Below are 14,258 nucleotides of genomic sequence, written 5' to 3'. Positions count from 1 at the left end.
ATGGAGGTCACAGTCCTTTGCGACCCAACCATGGAAGTGACGTCCCGTCATCTTTGAGTATTCTATGTGTTAGAAAGTCAGGAGGCCAGCCCGCACTTGAGGGGAGGGCATTACCCGCCCCAGGAACACGGATACCAGGAAGCGGGGACCGCTGGGAGCCACGTGAGAGCACTGCCTGCCACTTTTTCCGGCGTCTTTCTGGGAAAATGGGAAATCCCCACTTGTGTTTCTCTTTCTCCTCTAAACCAGGAACCTGCTTTTGAGGGGAAAGGTCAGGGATCTATCTTAGAACAGGTACTGGTGTATCCGGAGAAAAAGACTGAGAAGGGACAACCAGGTCGATGAGGACATGAGAGAATGAAGGGGCAGGGGTAGGGTGAGGGGGGCAAGAGGAGGCTGCAAGCCAGGGCAGCAAGACCCTTCTGTTCCTCCCCCCACCCCCCACTGCCCTGACTGTGCTCTCCTTGCGTTTGTAGTATTGCCACGGGTAAGGAAGACCGGCAGATTGCTTTTGCCAAAATTCGGGACATTGCTTTCGCAGGGATTATCCGCTCTCTGGATGACTCCGTTTCTTCTTCCAGCACGAAGAATTGTACATAATTGTTGCGGAGACATACCCAGCTCAACACAAAGAGGCGCTGTCTTCCCCGTATACGAAGCGCGGAACGGGAACCAAGATGCTGACCGTTAATATTTTTTGAGGACCGGCTGCACCACCTGCCTGGAGTCCAGTGGCTCTGCCCCCCTGAGTCCTCAGACCCACTGCGAGGCCGGTGTTAGTATGACATTCATTTTACAGCAGAAGAAAAAGGCTCTGAGAGACGGAGAGATTCACCTAACGTCACAGCCAGGTGGGGCAGGAGCAGGAACCGACCTGTGTTTATTCCACTCCGATCCCCCACCAGAACATTTGCCAAACCTTAGTCTTTTTTTTTTTTTTAATGTTTTTATTCATTTTTGAGAGAGCACGAGCAGGGGAGGGGAAGAGAGAGAGAGAGAGAGAGAGAGAGAGACAGAATCGGAAGCAGGCTCCAGGCTCCGAGCCATCAGCACAGAGCCCCACGCGGGGCTCAAACTCACGGACCGTGAGACCGTGACCTGAGCCGAAGTCGGATGCTCAACCGACTGAGCCACCCAGGCGCCCCCCGAATTTTATTCCTTCCTGTATAGACTGTCATAGTTGCTGCCATATCCAGGATCACTTATCTTACCATCACATGTGGACACAGTTTGCTGCTCCCTCTCTAGTCCAGCTCTGGACCGGCAGACCAGAGTTCAGTCCTAAGCCTAAGCGCGAGCTGAATCACCCTGCCCAAGCTACTGAACCTCTCTGAGCTGTGAAATGGGGTGCACGGGCTCAGCTTGCTAGGTGACAGAGGGACTAGGTGAGACCGTGGAACCAAATCATGAGGCACACGGTAAGTGCCCCGTAAATATAAGGCTGCAGGGACCCTCAAGGAATGGGGTCTATCTGTTTCAACTCCTCTCAAAGATGTATTCAAGGTTAGCACGTTTCCAACAACATCGTCAACATTAAGGAATTCCTTAGTCCTTTTCACCACCTCCCCCAAATTTGCAATTAAGTCTTTGTTAAAATTGGAATGTAGATGTAATGTCCCGTGGTTTGAGGCCATATCAAATAGCTTGTTACGCTGTTTGGATACAATCAGGGAAACCAGACAAATACGTTTTCTATCCTGTTTTTTGTTTTGCTTTGTTTTCTTCTTCTTACTTGTGGAAACATGAGGACAACATAGCATCATGATTAAGATACAGATCTGGGGGTCCAGAAGATGTGGTTTTGATTTCCTATTTGCTCCATTCATTGGCTTTGTGACCTTGGCTCTCTCCTCCAACTTCATTGAGTCGGTCGGGAACGCTCTTAGCCGTAAGTAGCAACTGCCGACGATAACCCAACCGAGACCTCAGCAAACAGGTTACTTTTTTTCTCTCCCTTAAAAGGCAGGCAGTTACTATTCTGTTTCGATGGCGTAAGAATGTCAGAGCTCAGCTGCTCCCTCGGCCCTTCCTGACATTCGCAGGATGGATAACTCGCAGCCCTCTCCAGACAGCGCGTCCTTCCGAAGACCGCGGATCTGCCCAGCGATCTCCTGCCTGTGGGTCACTGGTCTGAACTGTGTCACGTTGCCAAGTTGCAAGGGAGCCTGGGGAGGGCTGCAGGGTGGGTGTGGGTGAGAGGAAGGGGGCTATCGTGAGGATTCGATGAGATAATGCATATTATCTGGGACAGGGAAACTTGACTTCAGGGTCCTGCGGTGAGTAGGCATCAGACACAGGACAAAAACTTTCTTCTTCTTCCAGACTGGAAGCTCCATGACGGGGGGCGCTGTTATGTCTTTCTCGCTTATTATTCTAGCTTGATGCCTGGAACATAGATAAACATATGGTACTAAATATCTGATAAGCGAATGAACAGTTAATGATAATTTGCTACATTTCTTTGGCTTCTTGTTCTTCATCTCTTTCTCAAAAACACATTTATTCCACGCCTATTAAATAAACGTCAGAAGGTGAGAGTCCTAAAGCCAAGACTTGTGTCAGCGTATTCTTTATTGCTCGCTGGGTGACGGGTTGCCCCCCAACTGTGGCAACTTCACAGCACAAGCATCTCTCATCGCACGCGGTTTCTGGGGCCAGGAATCCCCGAGAGCAGTTTGAACGGATGGCTCTCGCCCACGGCCTCTCACGAGCGGTCAAGACGTTGGCCGAAGCTGCCAGCATCGCGAAGGCTCGACTGGGTAAAGTTGGAGGGTCTCTTTCGAGGATCGCACCCTCGCATGGCGGTTGGCTGGAAGGCTCTGCTCCTTTCCGTGTGCTGCTGGAGTGTTCTGATGACATGGCCACTGGCTTCCAGAAGGAAGGAGCGCGGGGGAAATGGCAGTATTTCCCGACCGGTCTTCAGTGTCACCCAGCGTCACCACTTGCACAATATGCCACTCGCCAGAAAAAAATTATCAGGTCCAGCCTACATTCCAAGGGAAAGCAAATGCCTTGTGCCGCAGTGAATCTGTGGACACATCGTCTGTTCTGTTCTAGCATCGAGCTGTGCTTGGCTCACACGGTAGGTGTTTAATCAGGGCTGCTTCCAGCTTTGCCAGCCTGGAAGTTTGGAAGCTTTCCTTGATGAAAAGAATACAGGGGCACCTGGGTGCTCAGTTGGTTAGGCGTCCGACTTCGGCTCAGGTCACGATCTCGCGGTCCGTGAGTTCGAGCCCCGCGTCGGGCTCTGTGCTGACAGCTCAGAGCCTGGAGCCTGTTTCAGATTCTGTGTCTCCCTCTGTCTCTGACCTTCCCCCATTCGTGCTCTGTCTCTCTCTGTCTCAAAAATGAATAAACGTTTAAAAAAAAAATTAAAAAAAAGAATACAAAATTAATTATAAAAGTTAACGCTTACGGGGCGCTTATGTGGCTCAGTTGGTTAAGCATCCCAGTTCGGCTCTCATGGTTCATGAATTCGAGCCCTGCGTCCGGCTCTCTGATGTCAGCATGGAGCCTGCTTGGGCATCTCCCTCTCTCTCTCTCTCTCTCTCTCTCTGCCCCTACCCCACTGGTTCTCTCTCTCTCTCTCTCTCTCAATACATAAACTTAAAAAAATAATAAAAGTTACCCTTTAATTTGAATGAAAGAAGAAAATACTACTACAGATTGCAATTTTTTTTAGCTGAAAAAATATTTTTATTATTGTCAATGTGGAAAGTTTCTTTCGGCTTCACTATGCATCACTGGTTAGGTGATGTAAATTTTTAGGATGATTATTGTCAAATATGGGGAAACGTTTGTCAATTTTCTTTCACATAGGACCTCTCGAAGACTTCAGGGCAATTCAAGTTTTCTTGGGCAGCGATGAATCCTAAATACTCCTTCAATGATGATACCCACTACCCGGTTTGTAAAGTTTAGAAACATGCATTTTATGTTACTTCTGTCAGTGTGGCATTTTAGCAAGAACGTGATCTTCTTGTTTTTTTTTTCTGGGTGATGGTATCATTTACTCCTCTGTGTTAATTAGATGATTGTAACGGTCAATTTTTTGTGTCAACTTGACTAGATCCTGGGGTACCCAGATATTTGGTTAAACTTTATTTCTGGGTGTGTCGGGGAGGCTCTTTCCAGATGAAATTAGCATCTGAATCCTGAGACCCAGTAAAGCACTTTGCCCTCCCCAGTGTGGCTGGGCATCGTCTATTCTTCTAATCCGTGGAAGGCCTGCATGGAACAAAAAGGCAGAGGAAGGCAGAATTTGGCTCTTCCTGTCTGATGGCATGACTGGGACATCAATCTTTTCCTGCCCCCAGTGCTTCTGGGGCTCAGGCCTTTGAGCTCAGGCTCCATGACCCCAGCTCTCCTAGATGTCCAGCCTGCAAACGGCAAATTGTGAGACAATCTAACTCTCTCCCTACACATATATATTCTGTTTCTGTTTTTGCCGGAGAATCCTAACACAGTGATTAAAAAAACCAATAGCTTGGGGCACTTGGATGGCTCCGTTGGTTAAGCATCTGACTTTGGCTCAGGTCATACCTCCTCGGTTCAAGGGTTTGAGCCCCACGTCAGGCTCAGTGCTGAAACTCGGAGCCTGGAGCCTGCTTCGGATACTGTGTCTGCCTCTCTCTCTGCCCATCTCCCACTTGTGTGTGCTGTCTCTGTCCCTCTGTCTCTCTCTCTCTAAAATAACTAAATAAACCTAACAAAAAACCCCAATAGCTTGTCATTACTTTCAGTCAAAATTATCTCTTGTTCTTACCGGTATGACCTATATTCTATTTTGACAGAGAACCCACCAGAGTTCCAAGGTCGAGATACATCAAATATCATAATATTTCCATAGTATTCCAAAATCATTCCAACCCGATATGTTGGAAATGCACTAAATATGAAAATCCTATGTGTCTTCACGCCCATGCTTACTATTTGTAGAACTGTCCCAATAAGATTCCAATTTCGATGCCCGCATAGACAGTTTTAGTGGAATGGAGCACACACATTTGTTTATGGTGTGTGGTTTTTTGCACTATAATGTCATAGTTGAATAATTGCGACAGACACCCCACGGCCTAAAACGCCTAAAATATTTACTATTAGGCGCTTTACAAAAAAAGGTGTTGACTAACCCCTGTCCTGTGGCAAATGAGTAAGAGACATACTTACCCTTTCAGCTTCACTGAAGCAGCGGGCACTTTTCAGTCCCTCAGACACACCAAACTGGGTGCTGCCTCAGGACAACCTCCCTGCTGTTGTTTGTCCCCAGAACATTCTTCTCTCTCCCAGCCATTTTTTGGTGTGTGATCATTTTCATCTCTCAGACAACTTCACCTAACTAGAGAAGCCCTCTCTGGTCTCCTGTCTAAAACAGGTCCTCTCTGTTATTCTTAACCAGACTTCCCCGTTTTGTGTGTGTGTGTTTTTTGTTGTTGTTTTTGTTCTTTTCCATCCCGGTCCTGCCGTGGTTTGTAAAGATTGGTTTGTCTTCTTATTAAATCCCCTGTCAACAAAAACCAGATATGTCTTACCATGGGGGGTAGGTGGGTGGGCTCTGAAATCAGAAAGCCTGTGTTTGAACCCCAGCTCTGTCACTTACAAGTCATGGAGCTTGGATAAGTCGTTATTCTCTTGGTTCCTCACGTTTCTTATCTGTCAGTTGGAGATAATCAACAGTGACTACAACATCAAATTTTGAGGGTCAAAGAAGCTGATGTAGGCAAAGCACTAGGAACCGTGCTTGGCCTAGGGTAAGCACTTGACTCAACACTGTAACTACAAGGCGTCGTACAAAAGAACCCACGAACGTCTCTTTAATGAGCGAACCATTTTTCTGGATAGAGCCTTTGTGGATAAAGGCTTTATCTAGTGCTGGATAAATACATGAGTACCTTAGACCTCTTTTATTCTTTAACCATATGCCGCTTCATTGAAGCCTTATGGCCATCAAATTTCATTTAGTGCCTGAAAGGCTATAATTGACTTTGATTTACATAACAAAGTCAAAGCAGGAAGACAAGTTTTTGAAGGATCTTTTAAAATTACATATGCTTCCCCCGCCCCCTCCCCCTGCAATTTAGTAACTGTACCGGTCTGGCCGTGGCCGGGTTAACACCTAGAAGGCCTACATCAGTCAACTATTGCCATAATGATGCCATGTAACAAATCATCCCCCAGCTCATTGGCTTAAAACAGTGATTATTTAATCTCACACAAACATCTGCAATTGGTAGGTGTTCAGATGATTGAGACTGCTCTAGGCTGGGCTCGCAGTAGTGGGGCACATGCAGTCTGCTCCGGGCGTGTGCATCCTCCTTGGATACACGGGCATATACACCCCTCGTGGCGATGTTGGAAATGCGAATGAGCACGAGCTGCCATGCAAACACACCTCAAGGCCTGCCGGACTCACGCTCGCTAACGGCCTATTAGCCAACAAAGTCACACGGCCGAGTCCAACGTCCGTGGTGCAGGGAAGGGTATTCCACCCAAAGCAGGAGTCGGGGAGGCTCATTTTCTGAATAATAATCCCCACGATCTCACGAGCTGTACCCAAATGGAAGTTAAAATAAATCGAACGCGCATAAAAAATAAAGTTGCGCTTTTCAAAGAGGTAAAAGCATGTGTGTGCTGAAATTAAAAATGACTTTTCTGAATTGTCTGGTTGTCTCCAATGGCGGGCAAGGCGGGGTTGTGATGGGGTCCCTGCTTTCTATTTGTAGAACTGTCCCAACGAAATTCCAATTTCAATGCCTGCATGTACGGTTTTATTGGAATGCAGCCACCCACGTTTGTTTATGGTGTATGGTTTTTTGCACTATAATGTCATAGCTGAATAATTGCGACAGAGACCCCAAGGCCTGTAACGCCTAACATATTTACTAAGTATTTTACTAAACAAATAAAATAAAATAAATATTTTACTAAATATTTACCAAAATATTTACAAAAAAAGGTGTTGACTAACCTCTGTCCTATGGCAAATGAGAAAGAGACATACTTACCCTTTCAGCTTCACTGAAACAGTAGGCACTTTTCAGTCCCTCAGATGAACCAAACTGGGTGTTGCCTCAGGACAACCTCCCTGCTGTTCTTTGTGCCCAGAACATTCTGCTCTCTCTCAGCCATGCTTTCTGGACTTTTAAGTGAGGGTCTCGTCTGCACACTGGGCAATCCAGCATTGCTGACAAGTCCTCCTCGTATCCTAGTGCCTGGCACACAGTAGGGATTTGATAGAATTTGTTGAAGGCAGTTGAATTCTGTAAATAAATAACGATCGCCTCAATACAGGATAGGTCTGTTGGCTTTATATATAGATTCAGGTACATTGTAAGTATTACATGTTTCTACATCAAAGCTTCAAGAATGGTGACGGTGCCCACAGCGTCTAACGATGACCCACATACCTTGGAGGTGTCCAAGCAGGATGCTGCCTCTGATTTTCTGTTTGTCTCTCTGCTTTCTGTTTGTCTCTCCGTCTCCCCTGCGACGCAAATGAAATGATGTTCTCATCTGATGTTGCCCAAGGGAAAATGCATGCCTAGAAAATAATCAGCAGAGAGGAGAATGTAGACAAGTAAATAAACAGTTGAAAGAATAAAAGATAAAACGCGAATTAAAGCTTCAGAACCCACATTTCCTTTCATCTGCTGTTTATTCAATAATTACACAGTCAATTACAACTTGCATAAATGATTTCATATACCTATTAGTCTATAAATATCTACAGTGTATATGTGTTTATAGATAAAGAGGGAGGAGACGATCATGGTTGGGCAAACATGTTCTGACATAAGAGTAACTTTGCAAATACTATTAAGTTCAGATTCTGCCAATGCCAGTTTTTCCTGACCCAGGAGAATTCACACGGTGTCATGAATTTTAATCATCACAACTTCCTTTAGTGGAGAGCCTTACGGGAGCCACAGGTTGGGTTACGTGAGATATGTCTCTCTCCCTCTTTCTGTGTATATATTTTTTCTAACCTATATAAGAGCACTGCCATGGTAAAACAAATTCCCATTGACTGCCCACCCCTGTACACAGAGGGTCGAGGGAGGACCATCAGATGTCATATTGATATCCATGGGGCTGTCGTATCTTCTTTATTCCCCGGAACGTGCCATCTGGGAAGCCACTTCAGGGCCACTTGGCCAATATTTGCTATGTATCTCTATTCTGTGTTCCCTCAGTTATTTAGTGCAAAGCTTCTTTTATTAGCTAACTAGAAGAGGGGTGGTAGGCATGTCTAAATTATGAACTGCCTCTGGTTTGAAAATGCTCCCCTCTCGGAGCCATCAGTGAAAGCTAGAGATGAAATCATACATACAAGCTGGTGATAAAGCTTCAAAATAGCCTCCGCTAAGAGAAGGGATTAATTATGTGTGATTTTTCAAGTAGTATCTGTAGATTCAACAGATAAGGTGTCTCCTTTCTGTCTGATGCCTGCCGTGGACTGGCACCTTTATTGAATCATGACTGTTAGCTTTCCTTGGCCCTGAATTAGGGCACCAGAAGCCTCATTCAGATTTAGCCATTGTCCATGCAAAGCTCATTATTGCTCTCCTGGTTGAAATCGAAATCTAAAGGGAAGAACAACAATTAGAAAGCTGTGTGACGTTAAGGGACCAATTGGGTTGGAAAGGCTCAAAAAAAAAAAAAAAAACAAAAAAAACCACACACACACACACACACACACACACACACACACACACAAACCCAGCCTTAAAGAAACTTCTAGGAAATTTCTGCTTTTTTGAAAAAATGAGTTTAGGAGGATCTTTGCTTAAAACAACAAGAACAACAAAAATCAAACCCATGAGGGTTTCTGCCTTGCCAGTTAAGAGCAATCTTTCAAAGGCATCCAAAAAGAAAAAACTGGCTCTGCTTTCTGAATTGCTGGTTGGAGAACAAAAGAAGCAAGGGAAAGTTTGACTTGACTTCCTCTGCAATTTGTTTGTAGCATCCGAGCAGAAAGAATCTCAAGGCTGGCCACTTCCTGAATGAAGAGACCGAGAACGCCTGCGTGTCGAATTCACTGAAAAGTGCAGCGGTCGGCAGAAACCCCGGGGCCCGACTGGAGGAGCCCAGAGGGCAAAGTGAGAGCATTTCTCAATTCAGCTACATCCTGACGAGGTAACTGCGAAGTCCTGACTCAGTGTCACTAAACCCTCCCCACCCCCGTCCTGAGATGAGGGGGGGGCCGGTGGAGGATGGTGGCTGTTGGGTGGGTTTCCCCAGGACGAAGGTGCCCATCTATCCGTCTCAAAGGCCGCAATGGAACAGCACTGAGATGACAAATATTGACTTGAAAATAATGCCCAAGTCAGACATAACTGAAGCAGTGACGTTCTGTTTACTTCTCTCAGCAATAGCTGGCTGAAACAGTCAAACCAGTTAGACAACTTTTTTAATTTATTTTTTTGGTCAGGTATGTACTGACTCACTGGCAGGAAACTTCAGAGATTTCAGGACAGAGGTTCTCTCTCTCTCTCTAGGTTCTGCTGGGCAGAATGCCTGTGATCCCCTTGCAAAAGAGACTCCCGGCTGGCTGAGCTCATTTGATTATGGCTGTTAGTTTCCTGCCACTTGCCTTTGTAGGCTGGAGCGAGGCCCAAGGATTCAGGCAGAAAACGTCAGACGGGGCTCCTCGTGAAATCTCCCCTGTGTGGTTCTCCAGCTTGCCCCTGCAGAACTTTATATTCGGGGGAGGTCTGCCCGAGCTGGCCTGCTCCCGAGAAATGTGAAGTCAGCGGGTAAAAGGCTAAGAAAGAGAAAAATACGGTCAGGCGGTGTGGGCTTTTGGCTCTCAGTACCCTCACTGGAGACAGACTTTGTTGGCCTTTGGAGCCATGGAGGGGATTGCAAAACACAGAGAGAACCCGGCGATGGCTCAGACACAGAAGGGAGAGGACGGGTTGAACAGATAGAGCGGGTTTCCTTTCCTCCGAGAGGTGGATCTGTCTCACTGGAGAAGGGCAGTTCCTGGGGAATTACGGTGGCGAGAAAATGCCCTGCGTTAAGGCTGGAGGCCATGTGAATGATAGATCCTGCAATGATTTCAAACCTCACCGTTTCTTACGGGGGAGTTTTCCTTCCAGTGTGGAGGGCAGGTCTCAAATCAATTCTCCTGTCTAATTCCTGCCTCCTGCCAAGCTGCCCTTGTTGGTGTTTTCAAGAAAAAAACCCGGGTCATCATTACAGAGTTTCCAAAACCCCCGTGTTCAATTAGCCTGCTTTTGAATCCCTTCTGACGGTTGGTTAAATATGGGTCCAAAGTGCTTTTTGTAAGTGGAACTGATCTCGGGGTGAGAAACCTTAATCTTCTGAGTCTTAAGAAACTGCAAAATAATGTTTTAATGGCACCATTACTAGAAGACTCGAAGACTGTTCTTCCAGTCTGTTCTGCTTAATTCTATTTTGTACACATATGAACATTTCAAAGTACAAAGGGCTATTATATTAAAAGGACACTTGGATATTCTTTATGAAGTTTCCCTTGTACTTTTATAGAATGTTTACAAGGTTAATAAGTATGCTTTTTCATCACTGAGCATTATAAATGGCTCCAGTATTGCTCCCACGTTTATTTGAGAGTCATTGAAAGTGCCTGAATGGGGCTTGATGTCCTTTGTTTCCCTTTGATTTGGAAACAAAAGACCTGAGAAAAAAGTTTACTTTGCTGCTGAATGCCATATGCAGATCAACTGTGTTGGCCCTTGAATGAAACCAAGGATCTGAAGACAGAGCAAAAAATGCTCTGGTAGTTACGGCACATGTTTGAATGTGCCCCCAGTTTTGTCCCCTCGTGCTTGTCCCCTAACGTGGGGTTCAGCCGCACGCCCAGGTCTTTGGGGATGGATAATCGAGAGTAATCAGCATCAACTAAGACAAAAGTTGCTGCGTGTTTCTTGGGTGGGAAATACCGCGTGGGCATCATAAGGCAGCAGTGTCCTCCACTCACGGTCTCCCTTCTTCATCTTTCCCAGTTTCTCGAGACCCGAAGCTCTTAGCTTCGGCACCGTTGATGAAACTGGGGGCAGCATTGTTCTTCGTGTGTCGGGGGTGGGGAGTGGGGGGCCGTCCTGGGCAGTGCACCCCCAGCCTCCACCTGCTACATGCCAGGAGCACAGTGTGACGAGCCAAAAAGCATCTCCCAGCGCTGCCAAGCCTCTCCTGGTCTGGATCACCTCTGGTTGAGAGCCAGTGTTCTAGAACAACCCACCCACAGAAGCCCTGTTTGGAGAAAGAGGAGAAGGTGAACCTCACACTCAGGCGGTTGTAGTGACAATGACTGATTACAGAGCTGGCACTGAAAACCCTCTCGAGAAAAGGAAAGAATATGACATCAGAGGACGCAGAGAAAACTTAATAGCCAGCCCCTCATCCGACAGGTGAGTCCCACAGCGGGAAGAGCATTCCAAGGTGCTCAGTCAGAAGAGGCTTGTCGTCAGCAGCACCAACGGCCTTATTATGTTTTGTTATTTTCTTTAAGTAGCACATGGTTTCACTCGCCTGTCCCAGCCCTCCTCCTACTTAGAGTCGGTTGAAAACAACACGTCTCAGAATCCTTGTTGAAATGGCCTGGAAGTGATAGTTGCTAAGTTAATTTCAGTGCCTAAAAATGGACATGTACCACAGTAATAAAACACACACGGATTTCATGAGATGCTGTTAGGACAATAGAAAGAAAATGTATTATGGCAACTGTGGATGAATACGGCTATAGGAAGTTTAAAAAATATATTGAAATATAAAGATATGTTAAAAAAAAGATACGCGGTAAAACCTGGGAATGCGAGTAACGTGTTCTGCGAGTGTTCCGCAAGGCAAGCAAACATTTCTAATAAATTTTCACTTGATAACCAAGTGATGTCTTGAGATACCAGTCGTACGTGATGCGGGCCGTCACACGATCACAACCAAGCCAATAGTTTTTGAAATTCGCTTTGATATACAGGTGCTTTGGATTACAAGCATGTTTCCAGAACGAATTAAGCTCGCAAACCAAGGTTTTACTGTATTTCTGTTTCCCTGGTATTTATAGTTCACAGCGACTATTTTTATTTGCCATCTCAAGAAGAGAGGCAATGCCCAGAATAGCATATTGAGGCCCATACACACAAAGATAATAAAGCTATCAGTGTTTCAGTTTTACTTTCTAGAACCTAAGTCTAGATTCTGAAACGTTTGGAGCACTATGACAGGAGGACAGAACCGCATACCCGGTGTATGCTCACCGCTAGACTTCACCAGTCTCTGGCGCTCCCATATCAGGGCCTTTACTGGTCTCTTGGGCAGAGAACGTTCTTCCATGGCTCATGCCTCTTTCTCCTCATCTGGGTCCTTGTTGATGTGCCATCTCCTCAGACATGCCTCCTGGCCCTTCTCTATGGTGAATGCAACCACAAAATGTATTCTATATAATAACCAAAAAGCACCACCCACTCCCTTGGTCCCGTGCCACCCAGCCCTGCTTTACTTTTTCATCACAATACTTCTATTATTATATAGTTCTATAAAATATATATTGTATATTTGATTGGCTTGATTTATATATAATGTATATTGGATTTGCTTGATCAGAAACAGGTAGGGGTGCTTGGGTGGCTCAGTCGGTTAAGCGGCCGACTTCGGCCCAGGTCACGATCTCGCGGTCCGTGAGTTCGAGCTCCGCGTCGGGCTCTGTGCTGACAGCTCGGAGCCTGGAGCTTGTTTCCACTTCTGTGTCTCCCTCTCTCTGACCCTCCCCCATTCATGCTCTGTCTCTCTCTGTCTCAAAAATAAATAAACGTTTAAAAAAAATTTTTTTTAAATAAAAAAAAGAAACAGATATATTGTCTGTTTCCTACAACAGAAGAGTGGGCTATGGTTTTACCTGCCAGTGCCCAGAACAACACCTGGTACCCAGTAGGCACTCAATAAATATCTGTTGAATAAAAAGGTTATTGTCTGGGCAAGCTCTGTGGGCATGAGTGGGCTTGGGAACACCTTGGTGTGGGTTGATGACTTTCTGCACTCTTGTAAATGACCTTTGTCTTTTCAAGTATAACGATTTTATATGCACTCTTTAATTGGTTTGGCGTGACAAGTTAAATATTTTAAGCAGTTAATCATTTATTCATTTTAAATAACAAGGTTTGGTTTTGAATGGAGAAAACTAACGAAGAAAATTGACGTGGACTCTCAATCTACTGCTTAGAGAAGGTCCACTGGTATGTAAACAAGCAAATAAACAATAAAAAATACATGCTTGTGGTTAGAGACTTCACACTGTGTAAGACATGTATAGAATAAAAAGTAGACCTTCCCCTATGTGCTTTTCTGGATCCTACCTCAAAAAGAAACAATTGTAACCAACTTCTCATGGATTGTTCCAGAAAATTTTTCTATGCTGGTAGGGATAAATTTACTAGCAAAATATACATCCTCTTAAAACTTTTTTGAACACGTACATACACACGTACACACACGGCGGAAGTTTCTCCCACAGCCCTTGCTGTGGTACTTAGATCGTTTGTACGTAGATATTTACTTGCTTGACTACGTGGTGAACATCTTTCTCTCCTCTACCTGACTCTCCCTGCGTGTCTGCCATTGCAATCCCCAATATCTGGCACCCAGCAGGCCTTAGTACGTATTCGCTGAGTGAATGCTTGAGCTGGAGCATGCCTGTCTGACCGCAGCCACTACGTTTTTATTAATGCTCCTTGACAGAAACAGAATTCTTATACCATTAGTGAAGCTCCTTCAAACTCATATTTAATGAGTATTTGTAGATTTAGAGAAATTGATTGTGTTCAAAGAGTTTGCACGTTGCGATCCTTAGGCAAATCTGCTGAAGCAGTTATTTAAAATTTTTTTTTAATGTTTGTTCATTTTTAAAAGACACAGAGAGACAGAGCACAAGCAGGGGTGGGGTGGAGAGAAAGAGGGACACAGAATCCGAAGCAGGCTCCAGGCTCCGAGCTGTCAGCACAGAGCCCGACGTGGGGCTCGAACTCACGAGCCGCGAGATCGTGACCTGAGCTGGAGTCGGATGCTTCACCGACTGAGCCACCCGGGCGCCCCATGAAGCAGTTATTTTAAATCCTATTCTTCAAACGAGGGAACAGAGATGGAAGTCAGAGCGAAACTAGAGATTAACATTTTAATATCAGGAAAAAGCTCCAGGCCTCTTCATATTCCTAACCATCTTCCTTTCTGACCACCCCCAGAGTCAGAATGCTGCGAACGTTTACATTTGGCTCTAAGTACCA

Source organism: Panthera leo, chromosome A3 (genome assembly GCF_018350215.1).
Source record: "Panthera leo isolate Ple1 chromosome A3, P.leo_Ple1_pat1.1, whole genome shotgun sequence".
Lineage (NCBI taxonomy): Eukaryota > Metazoa > Chordata > Mammalia > Carnivora > Felidae > Panthera > Panthera leo.
Note: the sequence above shows the minus strand (reverse complement) of the source record.